This window comes from Motacilla alba, chromosome 2, assembly GCF_015832195.1.
Source record: "Motacilla alba alba isolate MOTALB_02 chromosome 2, Motacilla_alba_V1.0_pri, whole genome shotgun sequence".
In the NCBI taxonomy this organism is placed as follows: domain Eukaryota; kingdom Metazoa; phylum Chordata; class Aves; order Passeriformes; family Motacillidae; genus Motacilla; species Motacilla alba.
The window spans coordinates 72,070,492-72,086,163 of record NC_052017.1 but is presented as its reverse complement, the minus strand read 5'-3'; positions in this window follow the sequence as shown (position 1 = coordinate 72,086,163).

Below are 15,672 nucleotides of genomic sequence, written 5' to 3'. Positions count from 1 at the left end.
ATAAAATTAATAGATATGACCCGATGTTGCTCCTGAGTGAGGTAAAACATTGACATTTTTGAACACTATAAGCCAATAATTTTTTTTCTCCTTGGAAGAGATGGTGATTGATGACATTGCCAGGTATGCTTAGAACAATTTCTCTATTATGGAACAAAAATATTTCACCTCTGCTTAACTGTTTCATTTTCTAATTAGGATGCTAACATCAGTGTGTCCCTTGTGTGTTTTTTTTCTCTTTGAACTATTCAATCTAGGTCATACTTTCTGCACCTTTCTGCATGGCACAGTAAAAATTAGACAAGGCTACAACTATATATAGGCTAAAATACCTAGAAATGATTTTAATAGTTATTGAGCTTAAACCTATGAATAGCCTACAAGGATTTATATTTGTATTCAGGCTCAGTTCTACAGCACATTAACTCATTTGCAACCTTAGTACTTCATGGCAATATTTCTATCCTGAGCTTGCTAACACTACATTAGATAATGTTTATATATATGAATGACTGTGAGCTATTGGAGTGGGTTTTTTCCACTTATTCACAATCACAGGCAGTGAAAAGAATGGAAAAGAAGAAAAATTTGTATGCAGATTATTTCAAAGGTCACAGCTTTGAAAAAAAACTTAAATAATCTTTCATTTGAGTTTCCCTTTGTTTCCCTATAATTAAAATATTATTTATTTCAGATTTCAGAACCTTCAGAAACCAGCTTTGACACTGTCTAAACTATACCCATACAAAACTAAGAAGCAAATTTTGCTACAGGAAAATATCCCTTTGCAAATATCCCACAGAAAAAAAAGGTGAGTTAACAAAGAAATCCAGTCATTGCATTGAACTTTATATAGGGCAGATGTCTACAGCAGTACTTATGTGCTTAATTACCAATGATTTCAGTGAAGAGGTGGAGGGAGGATGACACTTTGCACCAAGTCTTTTATGACAGCTGTCTCCATAGACAAAACTGTGCACTCTCCTATTTTAAACATCCAGGCCCACCAGGAAAGGCAGAATGAAGATGCTGCTTTCTTTGAAGAAGAGTCAGAGGGAGGACATTATAAAATACAATCTATATATATAAAAATAATATGTAAAATATGTTATGTATAAATATAATACATATTATCAATTTATTCATACATTATATATTATTTATATATTTATATAAAATATTATATATATAGAACATATATAAATATAATAATATATAAAAATAAACTAGACTTAGATTTAGATTTAGATTTAGATTTAGATATTTTTATATGTACATAATACATAAAAAACTAATCTAGAAAAATAATAAGTGCACCAAGAACTTTTTGGAAGAAAGGTAGTGGGTTTAAACTGCAGTTAGAAAACTTGAAGTTAGGTGCAAGGAACATGACAGTTTCCTTACAGTAATAATTGTTAGCTATTGGTCAAATAAGGCTTTTAAGATTAAGCAACAGTGCTTCTGACTGTCAGTGTGACATTTGGTACAGTCAATGCTGCCTTAAAACAGGCTTCTGGTCTAGACTACTCTTGAAGTTTTTTGTAGCTGTGGTAATTTAGCAACTATTGAAATATAAAAACAAAACCACCACCATAAAGAGCTTAGAAAACCTGGATGATAGTAAATGTTGCCTTTTGTAACATCACGGAGAGTTTTAAACAGGAAGGAACATCAGGAGATTGTGTAATCTTTTGCACGCAGGACTTTATATTAGGTTATTTAGGGCTCTGTCAAGCCAGCTCTTTGATATTTCCAACAGGAAGATTGTATCACATCTCTGGGCTATTCATCTCAGTGTTTAACTGTTCTCATGGTGAAGATGGTTTTTTTTCTATATGCAAATAGAATTTTCCCTGAATCAGCTTGTTCTCATTGCCTCTTTTCCTGCCATTGTCCACTCTTGTGGAGAGGAATCTCTATCTCTATAAAATCTTCTCATGTTTTCTAAGTGGATTGATAGATAAGATTGCTGATGTTGCCAGCAATATGAATTTGTATTGAAGGGATAGCAAATATTTGATATATATCCAACTTTCCTCTAATAATTCTTTTTTTGTTTTGCCTTAATCTCAAAACAAAACACAGAAACCCAGAAAACCATGCTCACTTTGGGTGTCTGTTTTCAAGTTTCTCAGTATGGTCAGTCTTAAATGAAGGCTTCCTTCTCAACAGACTGCCTCTGACAAGATATATCTTTTTTAAGCACTTCTAGGATGCTGCTATTACTGATGAGAGAGATGTATGATAGTTTGCAGTCAGCACTCCCAGCCAGCTTTCATAGGAGAGTGGCAGGGAAAAAGCTTCTAAGAGATTCAACTGGTTTTAATAATTAAGTAGTAGTTTTCAAATATAGTGGTTTTATATTAGAAGAATAGTGCTGTACTTTGATACTCATGTTTGTTATGCTCTATATTTGCTTTTATGAATACAAGAAAACAAGAAAGCAGAGAAAAAATTCCTTACCCCGATTATTCCTCACAGATCAAATGCAGTAAACCTTGCCTCTAAGATTTTTTACAGTGTGATTGTAGTTTTAAACTGATTTTATAATAATGTAGTCATAATTTCAATTGAATTACTTGAATCTTATGCCGTTATCAGAAATACTTATGTAAAAAATTGTTGGGAGGAGTATTCACTTGTGTCATGGTTCTTTTAAGAATTTAAAAACATAATAGGCAGTATTTATCACATTACTTAAAACATCCAAAGCTAGTTGGTTGTTTCTGATTTTTTTTGCTCTAATATATCACTTATGTAGTTAAGAACTGAATATCTCTCATTTCTAATGTTATTGCATGTTCTTGGTATACAGCCTGATTCCACAAAATTAATATGTTCAAGAATAGTTCCTAGTCTTCAGTACTGAGAACACAGTGAATGCAAGTGACTGGAAATATGTTTCCATAAATGGTTGTAATTGTTTTCAACTTCTTGAAGGTACACTAAACCGAAATTAGGTGTTAGAAATGAACTATAATCCATTGCATAGCTGGAAAGCCAAACTTGCCTCCACTGGGCTTTAACTCTAGCTGAACTACCACAACCCTTGACATTTCAAATGCATTGAATATTTTATCATTCCATTCCTATGGATCTGTTTTGTTGAGACATAATCTAAAATAACAGATCCAGAAATAGAAGAGTTTTATTTTAAAGTCGACTTGCTGTGTCACACCTCATTTGTCATGCCATTCTGCATCTCGTAAACAACCAAATACAATGATATGCTCCATAAAATATGAGTTATGTCTCCAAGATTTTATCCAGGTTGTTTCCGTTTCTGGAAATACATGTACATGTCTTTTATATGAGATGATAGATCTTTTCTCATCATTTCTTAAAAAGGTAAATAATGAATGGCAATTAATATTAGTGACATTCATTCTATCTTTTGGAGAAATATATAGTAACTTACCAGTCTAAAACTCAGATTTTATTGCTTCGGTTTTGGTTTGATTGTTTAGGGTTTTTTGGTGATGGAACCACAGATACTTTTAAACCCACCATGATTTTTAGAAAGTGTGTACTTGTTATTTCTAAAAGGCCAGATACTTCTGTCACAAACACTTTACTCATACTTGCCACTTATTTATGCTAATCTTGGCCACTTATTTAGATACAAAACTTTGGCAAGAGAACCATCATTCTGTACACTGGTCACTTGAGAAAAAATGTGTCTTTGCAAACAAACAGATGATCTACAACACAAATACTTCTGTTCATGCAGTCTGCTTTCAGTTGCATCAGAAATTAGCATAATATCATAGTTTGAGAAATGCTGTCAGCTGCTTAGTCTTTATGCTGACAGTATGCAGAATTGGAGTCTGTGAAGGAAAGAACTTGCTGCTTTGAAAAAGAAATAAGTGCTTTCTTAGTTACCAGAGCAGACAAAACAAGTAAACAGGCTGAATCTAATTCAAAGTTGATTGACATCAACAAATTTCTTTCCCTTGACTTCTGAAACTTCTGAACAAAGTCGCAAGGGTGATAAATGTATTGGTATTAGTGCTAATCCAACTTAAATAATATAGATTATATTATTGTCTGACATTCAAGCCATAATTGCATAAATATGCTCCATGTATTTGCTGTCAATTTTATGGATGTTTCATTCACTTAGAAAACAAACAAACACACAGTGTTCTGTTTGCTTTAGTATGCTAGAGATTTGAGTGCTTAAGAAGTTTGTTTATATTCCTTGTTGCCTGTAAAGATGGCATTTGTGTGCAAACTCAGTGAGATGTATGATAAAGCCAACTTTGGTACTCAGATAAGAAAATATCATTCCCAAAACTGTTTTGTAAGGTAATTTTTAAAAAATAAAGGAAAAAAAAAAGAAAAATAAAGGAGAAGATACTAGACTGAAGATTCCCAGAGGCAAAGTAATATATGGGTTTAGCAAAGCCATAGGGAAGATAATTCCAATCAGACAGTTATAATGAGATAAGCCAGATAGATAAGTTCAAAACCAGTTTAGGAAATTAAAAAGAAAAGAACCCAGAAAATTATGAAGGTGTTAGAAGTATATAATTTAAAGCCCTTATCATGATAAAGAGAAAAGCTAGAAATGGACATAAGATTAGGAGGGTTAAGGAAAAGCAGAGTTGTCTTCACCTTTATTTTAGCAGAATATTTGACTCAAACTTTTTTTTTTTTAATTTAAGCTGACTTTTTAGTTAAAACAAAACTACAACTAATCTAGAAAACAGAGTTTTCAGTCAGTCCAGGTTACTAATAATTCAGTGTGCTTTAGATAAATCTCTTTCCTTTTCTGAGCTCTGCATATGACAATTCTGCCCTGTGATGAAAAAAATGATTTTTTTAGGGGACAGGTGGAAAGACAGGGAGCGAGAGAGATACTGTGTTCTTTTCCTCTGATTCAAACAGAAATGCAGGCAAATAATAAATACAATTTTTGTGATGTCTGAGAGTTTTCTATTGATAAGGGCTGTTTGCTAGGGATGAGATACTGTGATCCTCATTAAGCATCTTGAGATGTACAACAGGTTGAAGACCCTATTTAGCATCTCTGAGTATACCTAATTCAAGGCAAATCATAAAGGTGTAAAAGCAGAATCCTTGAAACTGCAACTTGCTAGACTTTAGACCATTTCCCTTATTTCAAAACCAAAAACATGAAAGGCAAAACACAAAGGCATGTAACATAAAAATTCAGAAGAAATCTCCTTGCTCCCAAAACTCATGTTTGCTCCATAGCATTTTTGACTACGGAGGTGCAGTACAACAGTCTGGGTGATGTTAAAGCTCCAGAAATCTTACAAGCAAACAAACAAACAAATCTAAAGAGGTGTAGATAGACCTGAGATACCAAATTTCCGCAACTTCACCTAATTCCATCATCCCTCCCTTGGGTATCAGGGTCATCTGTTTTTCAATGTCTGAATGCCACGGAAAATTTAAGCATTTTCACTCCGCTTTTCCTGAAGTGTAGGAAATGTAATGTCCACTGAATATTGTGGACTTCCTAAAACAAGCATGGGTTTTGCAGTGAATACTTCTTTCTCCAATATCTAAGGGAACATGGATGCTGAATTATTCACTTCTGCAGTATGGGTTTATAGAGTTTTGTTGTTTTCCTATATGTAATGTGACTGACACTTTGGCTTCTCCTTTGCTATTTACAAGGAAGGGGTTTCTACTATCTTTATTTTTTTCTGGCTTTTGGAAGTATACATACCTTGAGAGACCCTCCATGTCCTTCCTGGGTTGTTGGGGGTTTTGTGTCTTTTTGCAGGGTGTTACCTAGGTAAATCTCCAACTTCACAGAAATTGTCTTGGTAGATCTTGTAACAGAGCACAGACTTCTTAAATATACTATTTAAGTGGTTTGTCAGCATTTTTATTTCATTTCTGGTCAAAACATTATACTGTAGAATGCTCTTCACAGCTTGACAGTAGATAATTTCCTTCAGAATTTCATTTATAAATTCAAAAATTTCAGCACAAATTTATCTTCTACTCTAGTAGTTCAGAAGCCTTTGACATTAACAGTGCAAATCAAAAGTGAAAGCGGACTTCTACCCCATTTTCCCAACTCTAAGTTCACACAAAGAAGAGATTTGCATAAAGAGGTGTATGAATATGGATTTATAAAGTGAACTTTATTAAACTTTGCTCCAAATTACCTGTGCAATATTAAAAAAAAAGAAAAAAAAAGAAATTAAATAATAGTTTAGCTGTAACTAAAGATTTATTCTAAACACAGGATTATCCTCTTATTTTAATGATTGCATTAAACTTCTGGGAGGAAAAAAGAGGTTTGATAAGACATAATCACCTTATCAGTATGACTGATGTGTATGTAAAATTAGCTGGACAAAATTCAGGACCTAAGCATGGATATCATTGATATCCATTGATATCAAGTTAAATCTACAACTACTTTGCTGAAAGAAGACCACCAGTAGCTGCTCATATTAGTTGCTGTCTTCAGGTCTTGGGTTAATCTGCACGGGAGCAGAAGTGAGCCTTGAAAATTCTAAACTACAGTGATTACAACTTCATCTTTAGCAGCAGCTGTAATAGACCTGTAGCCTTTGGACAGGCAAGCAGTGTTAAATTGCTGATCAGGAGAAGCAAGTGTCAGTGACCTTCCCCAGCACAAATATATACACACTGTTTGTTTCTATCCTGACCAGCATCTGCTACACAAGCTTCGGTCTGCAAGTTGCAAACTTGCAGAAGATCTTTTAACAAATTGAATTCTGCTGAAAAATTGATGGAAGAAGCTAAGATAGCTCAGCTAGTTAGAATATTTTTATGATAAAGGCTCCTCTTACTGCTTTTAAGAATGTCCCTCATCTCTAATCTGCCACAGGGCTAGCGCATCTCATAAAAAAATCTCTCAGATGTCTACTAAAACCTGTGAAGTAACTTATTGTTGGAAGTGGCCAAAGCTTGTCTTGCTGGCCATTATTTTTCTACTGTTTTGATATATGTTGCTGTGATTTCATATCCTCATGTAGTCTCTTGCCTTATGTTCAAATTGCAAATTGTCTGGGACCTGCATCTTCCTTTTTGTGTAGGTACATAACAGTGGCTGATGCAAAGGGGTCTGTGAAACTTGTCAGCAGTAGTGAAGATGTATCTCAAATGCAGGTATATGGAAAAGAAGGATTGAAATAGAGCATTTATGTATAGCATAACCTTCTCAAGTATTTTCAGAAGAACTAAATATAAGCCATTTATGTCATTAAACAGAGATTAGAGTTGTTACATATTTATGTCTAACTAGGAAAATCACTCTAATTGATTCAATCTTAGCTCAGAGCTTGAACAAAATATATGTGAAAATTACAGAAATTCTCCTATGTTTATGAAAGCATGAGAAAAATGATAGATTGAGACTAGCTGCTGCTTTAGTCACAGAAATTTAAAAAATACAAGGATACTGGGGTGAGAATTTGATTAAATAATGATCTCTGTAGACTTAGAAATTCACACCGTGTTTGGTGGAAAAGAAAAAAAGGTACAATTATTGTGTAAAAAGAGAGTTGATGTCAAATCACTTGTCAAATTTTTATTTAATTATGGGAACAGAAGATTCAGTTTATTCAAAAGCTTGTCTAAACTCTTGTTTACATGTATAATGAAACTGAATTTGATAGACTTGAATTATGACTTATAACATTAAAAATATGATATTTTAGAGATCATTAGAATAACATTAAAAATATGATATTTTAGAGATCATTAGAGATCCAATTGCGGCAGCCATTTTGCATGAATAGGGCTTGACCCATATGTAGTAGACATTTCCACTAATAATGAGAAATAAATAATACTGCTTTGCCTTCCAAAAATCAAAATTATCTATTTAGTTGTGTACAAAGCCACCTAGTGAAAAACTTGGCATTAAGTAGTTCAGTCCCATTGCTAAAAATGTTGTAAACATGCTAAAATCTCTCAATATTGCAGAATTACAGAATTCATAGGGTTGGAAGGGACCTCTGGAGACCATATAGTTCAACCCCCCCTGCCAAGACAGGGTCACCTAGGGCAGGTTATTTAGGAGTACATCCAGGTAGGTTGTGAATGTCTCCAGAGAAGGAGACTCCATGATAATCTTGGGCAGCCTGTTCCAGTGCTCTGCCACCCTCAATGTAAGGAAGCTTTTCCTCACATTGAGGTGGAACTTCTTGTGTTTTAACTTACAGCCATTTTTCCTCATCCTGCCTCTGAGGACTCCTGGAAAGAGTCTGGCACCATCCTTTTGACAAATGTCTTTGACATATTTATACATTTTGAGGAGATCACCTCTTAGTCTTCTCTTCTCCAGACTAAATAGGCCCAGCTCCTGCAGTGTCTCCTCAAAAGACAGATGCTCCAGAATACTTGTGTCATTAATATACAAGCTAAACACCTGAGCTATTTCACAGAAATATTGGAGCAGTCCTTTGGTGATTATGTAGTTCAACCCCTTTGATGAAGCAGGTTCAGCAGGTTGCACAGGATCATGTCCAGGCAGGTTTTTGAATACCTCCAGAGAAGGGTACTCAAAAACCTCCCTGGACAGCCTCTTCCAGTACTTTTTCACACACAAAGTCAAGAAGTTTTCCTCCTATTTAGATGGAACTCGCTGTCTTTCATTTTGTGCCTGCTGTCCCCTTTCCTGTTGCTGGGCATCACTGAGCAGAGCCTGGCCCCATCCTCTTGCCCCCTGCCCTTAAGATACTTGTATATATTGGTAAGATCCCCTCTCATTCTTCTCTACTCCAGGCTAAACTACTCCCTCATAGAGAGATGCTCCAGATCTCTAATCATCTTCAGAGCCCTTCCCTGGATCCTCTCCAGGAGCTCCATGTCTCTCCAGAAGCCCAGAATTGGACATAGCAGTCCAGATTTGTCCTCACCAGGGCTGAGTCAAAGGGCAGGATCACCTCCCTTGACCTGTTGGCAATGCTCTTCCTAATGCACCCCAGGATACCACTGAGCTTCTTGGCCACACTGCTGGGGCAAGGACAGCTTCTTGTCCATCAGAATCCCCAGGTCCTTTTCCACAGAGCTGCCTTCCAGCAGGCCAAAGTTACCTCTCCTGAAGTGCAGGGTTAAATCCATGTCTGAGTATTGTAAAGGAAAGTATTGCTTAAGAGCTAAGTATACAAGTATGAAATGAACAAGACATCAATTTATAAGCGAAATCAAGAAAAAAGGGAATGAGTTTTAAAGAGTGCTCTTTTATATCACCTGATATCTACCACTTCTGGTAAAGGATAAAAGGAACACTGGAAAAGATGAATATGAGAGTCTGGTGTTAAAGGGTATATGTAGAGTAGTGGCAGTAGATGCAGAGAGAAAAAAAATCAACAAAACCAAACTTTGTTTTAGAAAAATACAGCCAGCATTTTAACAGATTTGTTTCTAACTCCTTGTGCAAAAATCTGCCACTAGTGTGAGAATCACTTTTTGCAAAATCATAATGAGGCTTGAAATATCTGAAAAGTAATGGCAAAATGCATTAGGGGAGAAAAGGTAATTCAGCAAAATTTTAGGAAGGTAGAATTAGAAGCCTTTGAAAAGGATAACAATGCTTAAATTATATAGTCTTTATGATGTAAATTTCCTAACGTGAGCACACATTTTGTCGCTTGGGAATATTTTTAAGGTATAGAAATGTTATTTCTGCACAGGTTATCTGAGGGGAACAAACTTCCTGCTATAGTTTAGATTTTTTGTTTGCAGTTGCTAACCTGATTGGGGATATAGAAAAGAATGTAAGGCAGAAATTTTTGAGATAAGTCTCAGAGTATGCTGTCATTGAAAATACCATTGCTGGGAAGTTCAATATACCTTTCTAAAATGACAGTGTTACACATATCTAGTTTGTTTCAAAATTTTGTTTTTCACCAGTTCCAGGTTTGCCCTGTGCTTTTTTGTCTGTCCATACTGTGGACACATTCTTGCAGCATGAAAACACCCTGAGTTCTTAACATCCTTTCCAAAATGATTAAATAAAATAGTATCTTTCATTAATATGATAAACTATATTTTAATTAAAAAATGGTACTTCCCTGCTGAAAGGATCGCTAACCATCTTCAAACACTGTATGTGCTTATTTATCATTTTGTAATGCAGTTATTGACTTCTGTGCGTAGGCAAACATTGTTTTGTTATCTGTTTTTCTGGAGGATTTCTTGGCTCTAACAATACTCTTTGCATTTTCCTTCCTTTCCTCCAAGTTATGTACTTTGGGAAGCTGATCAATGCTCTGTAGTACAGTCACTAGGAAAGTTCACTGCTTGAAGACTTCCTTAGGAAAGTTCAGTGTTTGAAGATGTTCTTTTGTTCAAAATCAAGCGCAACAGATAAAATATTCACAAAATAGAAACAGTAATAAAAGATTCAATTAAGATGTGTCAAAATGTCAGTGTTACTAAGTTAATTTTTTACAGGGTTGCTGCACATTTTATTGATGAGAAAATATCTAATAATCCTATTGAATAAAATCATTAACATAAAGTATTTTATTCAACTAAATGTTTGACCCGAAAGTGAAGTCAAAATCAGTGGAGTTAAAAAGATAAAAGAAATATTTCCTTTAGATCTTGAAACACTGGAAAAAAGCGATGTTTCCACCAAAAAATTTATTCTTCATAGCACTCTCTGTTTTGATGAAAAGATGATAATTTTGATCATCCTTTAGTTATGCCTTGTTGTAAGCTTATTTGGTAAATAAGCTATGTAAACAGATGTTGCTAGCAGCCACAGTGGTTTGCACAGCAGTTTGTGAACTCCGCTTCTAGATCTTCTGGGAACTTCTGGGAGCCTCAGGGTGTGTGCTGGTGGTGCTGGTGTGCACTGGTGTAGCTACTGCAGAGCTCCTAGACGCTTTTGCTTCTGTTAGCAAAGATCCTGTTTCTGGTAGAGTCCATCAGGTATTGTAGTCAAAGGACCACAAGGACACTTTACCCTTCTGTCTTCATCTGACTCCTGAAGAGTCAGTGATAATCCCCATTCAGTGAGTGCTAGGGAGTCACTTGCACTGCCTACCAGCCCAGATATCAGCTCCCAGCAGTACCCAACAAATACATTTGTTTGTGCAGAGCACACACAGGGAGGGGGCAGGAGCTCCTCATTCCTCATACAGGTGGTGAAGGACCACAGCACAGCACCATCCTGGGCCCAGAGAAGGTCTGGAGAGGGGATGCAGCTCTGAGGGCCTGTGTGGGCAGAGAGAGAGCACATGAAGACAGAGGGAATGTGATAGAATCATAGAATTGTTTAAGTTGGAAAAGACCTCTAAGATCATTGAGTGCAACTGTTAACCTAACACTGCCTAGTCAGTCCACCACTAAGACGGGCAGAGAGAAGAGGGAATTGCATTCTGATAAAAAGATTAGCTCAGAAGCCTAGAGATATTCTATGGATCGGATGATGGTCTGGTGAATATTTGTGGATCAGGATAAAAATGTGAAAAGTTAAATAGCTCTAGGAAGTCTTGGAATCTCAGACACCGGTGCTCATTGAAGACTCAAGATTCCCTGACATCAGCTAGAGGGGCAATGTCATGAGGTGTGAAAAGTTAAGATTTCTGAAGGGTTACAAGGATAACTTCATCATACAGACACTGGTTGGCACAACCAAGGACGACACAGATGGATCTACTCTTCACTGGGAAAAAGGTGCTGGGATGTGGCAATTAATGGCAGCCTGAGCTGTAGCTGCCATGGAACAGTGGATCTGAGATGCTGTGTGACAAGTTTGTGCAATCTCTGGTTCTTAACACACTCGAGATTGAACTTGTTAAAGCCATGAGATATTGGTCTGATCTGAGGTCCATGTAAACTTGAATTATTCTTTGAACTCTTCAGTTACTATCCATCATCAGATGAATGGCCAGTTTGAAGAGGAAAGATGGAAGGTGGAGATTGTATAAAGACAAGGATTTCAGAAGTCTCTGCTTGAGAAGATATTTCCTTTCTGGGCCATGAGATTTAGTTTAGCCACTTGCAAAATTAAGATGTTTTAGTGCTTATTTCCTTGTTTTCTGCTACTAACTTTGTTTTCCATTGAAGACAATAAAGGATATGAGAACAGAGAACTTTTTATGAGATTAAAACCACAACTTCTCAACTGCTACCTGCAGAGGCCAGGTATCTGAAACTCTTATTCACACTACACTAAATCTACCTATAAACCTCAAAGTTATAAAATTAAAAAATCTGAGGCCACGTAGTCTGTATGCTGATTCCATATGAAAAGGTCTATCTGTTTTAAGAATTATTAAAAATATTTGTGGGTGGCTTTCTCACAAACAGGCTCTTTCTGGCCCTGTCAGTTTTCTTGCAGAACCAGGACAGCATCACAAGCTCTTTATTTCATCTTCAGGTTATCCAACACAAATGGCACAAATGCTGACAAACCAGCAGAAATAATTTTTAAGAAAATTTAGCAGCAGTAATAATGGCACCATAACCTGATTATACAGCAGTAAAGAAGGATAGCAGGTTGTTTTTTTTTTCATTTTTGGTGGATACAGGGTTCTATAGAACACTATACACTTCTGAAACTGTAGATTTCTGACATAGCAGTAATGTATGACTGAATCATGTAAAGAATAATCAGAGTTAGTGTTATTAAGTAACCATTTACTCTATTTATATTTGCACGTGAACATGAACAATGAAGTGTCTGAAAGTAAGAAGTGATTTGTACCTTTTTGTAGCAGAAACTCCTGTCTGTTTCATTGTGTTCATCTAGGAATTAAATTTGTCAGTTTTGAATCCAAATAAATATTATTTATTGTTTTCTTTTAGAAGTCTTTTAGAAAAATCTTCCTTTAGTTTTAGATGTAAAACTACTAGTAATACAATGAAGACATCTACAGCTTAAGGTCTTTTGCTTTAATTCGCTCAATTGGGAATTTTTAAATTTATCTTCATGAAAGATATTGAGTTGAAAATCTCTTTTTTGACATATCTTAGGTCTTGACCATCATCAGCTTCTATGGAGAATTTTATTTCCAAATTATCTTTTGCTTGCAGCCGTTAGTAACCTAGTGGAGAACAATGCTGAAACTGAATTTTTTTTTTCCACATGGAGATTCAACTAATACTTTATATTTGTGTTGAATCTCACCTCATATGCATATACCAGCAGATTGGCACCTCTGTCTTTCACACAATCTAGGCAGACGGGACTTTGTTCTACTTTGACATTCCTAAGATTGCTGTTAGAGCTGAGAAAGGGAGCTTGGAAGTTTGAGAATCTATTGCTTTTTGAAATGGAATGGAAAACTTGTGATATCTAAAATATTGAAGCAGTATACCACAAAAGTGTAGGGAAGAATACAAGGACTTTTTTCTTAAAGTTGCTACCATTATTCTCAGGTTTGAATTTGTTTGAGCTTGAGGCTGCCTTCACCAAGCTCGATGACTCTAGCAGATTCCAAATTTTAGTACCAAAGTTACGGTGTGCCTTTCAGTAGTTGTCTCTCATAATGATCTCTTTCCACTTAAATGCTATAACTATAACCCTGCATCATCCATTCCATGATAGGGAAAAAATAGGGTTAGTCATAAGACAGCAAGGAAGAGATGCAGCAAGTAGCAACCAGCTGCCCCATGGTTCATAACTGCTTTTGTGAAGGAAATAAAGGAGACAGAACATCCACACAAAAGTGCAATGACACTTTGTACATTCAACACCCTGCAGAGATGGAGAATTTTTTTTTTCAGCTAATACAGGACAACTCAAAAATTATGTTGTTAAGCAATAACTGGAATAATCCCTCAAAATATAGTAATAGGAAAGGTGCAAAAAAATTATGTTTCAAAGTGCCAAGCTGAAAGAATTTGATGTCACCTTGAAGTAACAAATTGCAGCATGCCAGGATCTTTAAGGGTGAAATGGGTTTTAAAAAAAACTAATGAAGAGATTAAAGCAAGTAATTTAAGTGAGAAGCAGAATGGAAGCAATTCCTTGCCTAAATAACTTCTGACTTCTGTTTTACTTGAAGACCACAAAGAAAGGCTTATGCTTGCTGACCAGGTCAGGGCTACTTTTATGTCTGTTTTTCATCATTAGACACGACAAAAAAAACCAAAACAAAACAAAACAAAACAAAACAAAACAAAAAAAACAAACAAAAAAAAAAAAAAAAAAAAAAAAAAAAAAAAAAAAAAAAAAAACCAAAACCGAAGGCTAGGGATTGAATTTTGAATTCAAGTGTATGAGGAATAAACTCCTTTCATTTTCTTGACTTTGAAGGTAGTTTAAAATGCATTTTGGATTTGGGTAACTGGTTATTCTTCTGGTTTACTCTATTATTACCAGACTGAGACTCTGATTCCTACTTCCAGTGTTATATTGAGTTTCTTCTCTAGTGTAAACCATGTCCTGTTTTTCCCCAGTGTTGTACTTGAGTTACTCTACCACCAACATCAACTGGCATGAGTTGTAGGCAAGCCCTGATATAAAACTAGCTCAGACCAGAAAAAAACCTTGGAGATGAATGACAAAAGGACTGTGAAAGACCACTTTATTTATTTTTTTTAATTTTTTTTTTACATTTATATTTTTATTTTTGCTTTTTTATTTTAATTTTTATTTCTATTTTTAATAGCAGCTTTTGAAACACTTTTTAATAGCAACGTATTTATTTTTAACAACCTTTGCATATATATGTATGTATGTTTTTATATATAAAAATATATGTATATATGTGTATATATGCACATGTATGTATATATGCATTCATATATATATACACATATGTGTGTATATATATATATATGTGTATATATATATATTTATGTGTGTATATATATATATATATATATATATATATATATATATATATATATATATATGTGTGTGTATGTATTTCTCAGAACCTTTACTTTTCAACACTCCAGCCACATTAAATGTTCTGGAATATAAGGCCCTCTTTGTGGAAAAGGCACACTTTTCAATAGAGCATAGAGAGGTTTTTTAACATGAACAAAACCATGTATTTTTCACCAAGATTCTTTGCAGAGAAATTAAATTAAGCTGAAGTCTTACTAAAGTTGTAAAAAATTTAACATATTTTCCTCTGAGATTGCACATATGTGATAATTTTAAATGCTTCTGAATTCTTAGATTTAACAAATTAATGCACCTAACACCTTAAGACAAATTTAATATGAATTTTCAGTGACACAAAATTAAATGGTCACTCATATCAGCTCAAGGCAGTGAATTTTTACTGCATTTTCAATAATATTAAAGCATCAGATGAAAACAGAAGATGTGTGCATTTTTTACCTCTGTCAGATATTCTGAAATCCACTCTTATGTAGTAATTATTTACACTGGATTTGTAGAAGTGTTTAAAAAATTGCAAAGGGGTTAAGTAACAGAGTATTGGCAGAGCACATCCTTCTGTATGTGTTATATTTGGTATAAATTATTCATGTAAAGGATAATCTTTGTTTTCAGAGTAACTTCAAATGTATATTATAATTACCTTGTATGTTTGATTAAAGCCAGCAACTGAATGATAGACTATAGAAAAATAATGTAGTTGTAGAACAATCCGTTAAATTTCACCAATTTTACTGACTATGCCAATGCTATTTTTTTGACAGTAGAACACAATATATTATCTGCTGCAGATAAAAATACAGAGGCTAAAATAAATCTCCTGACAATACTGTCAAACAGAA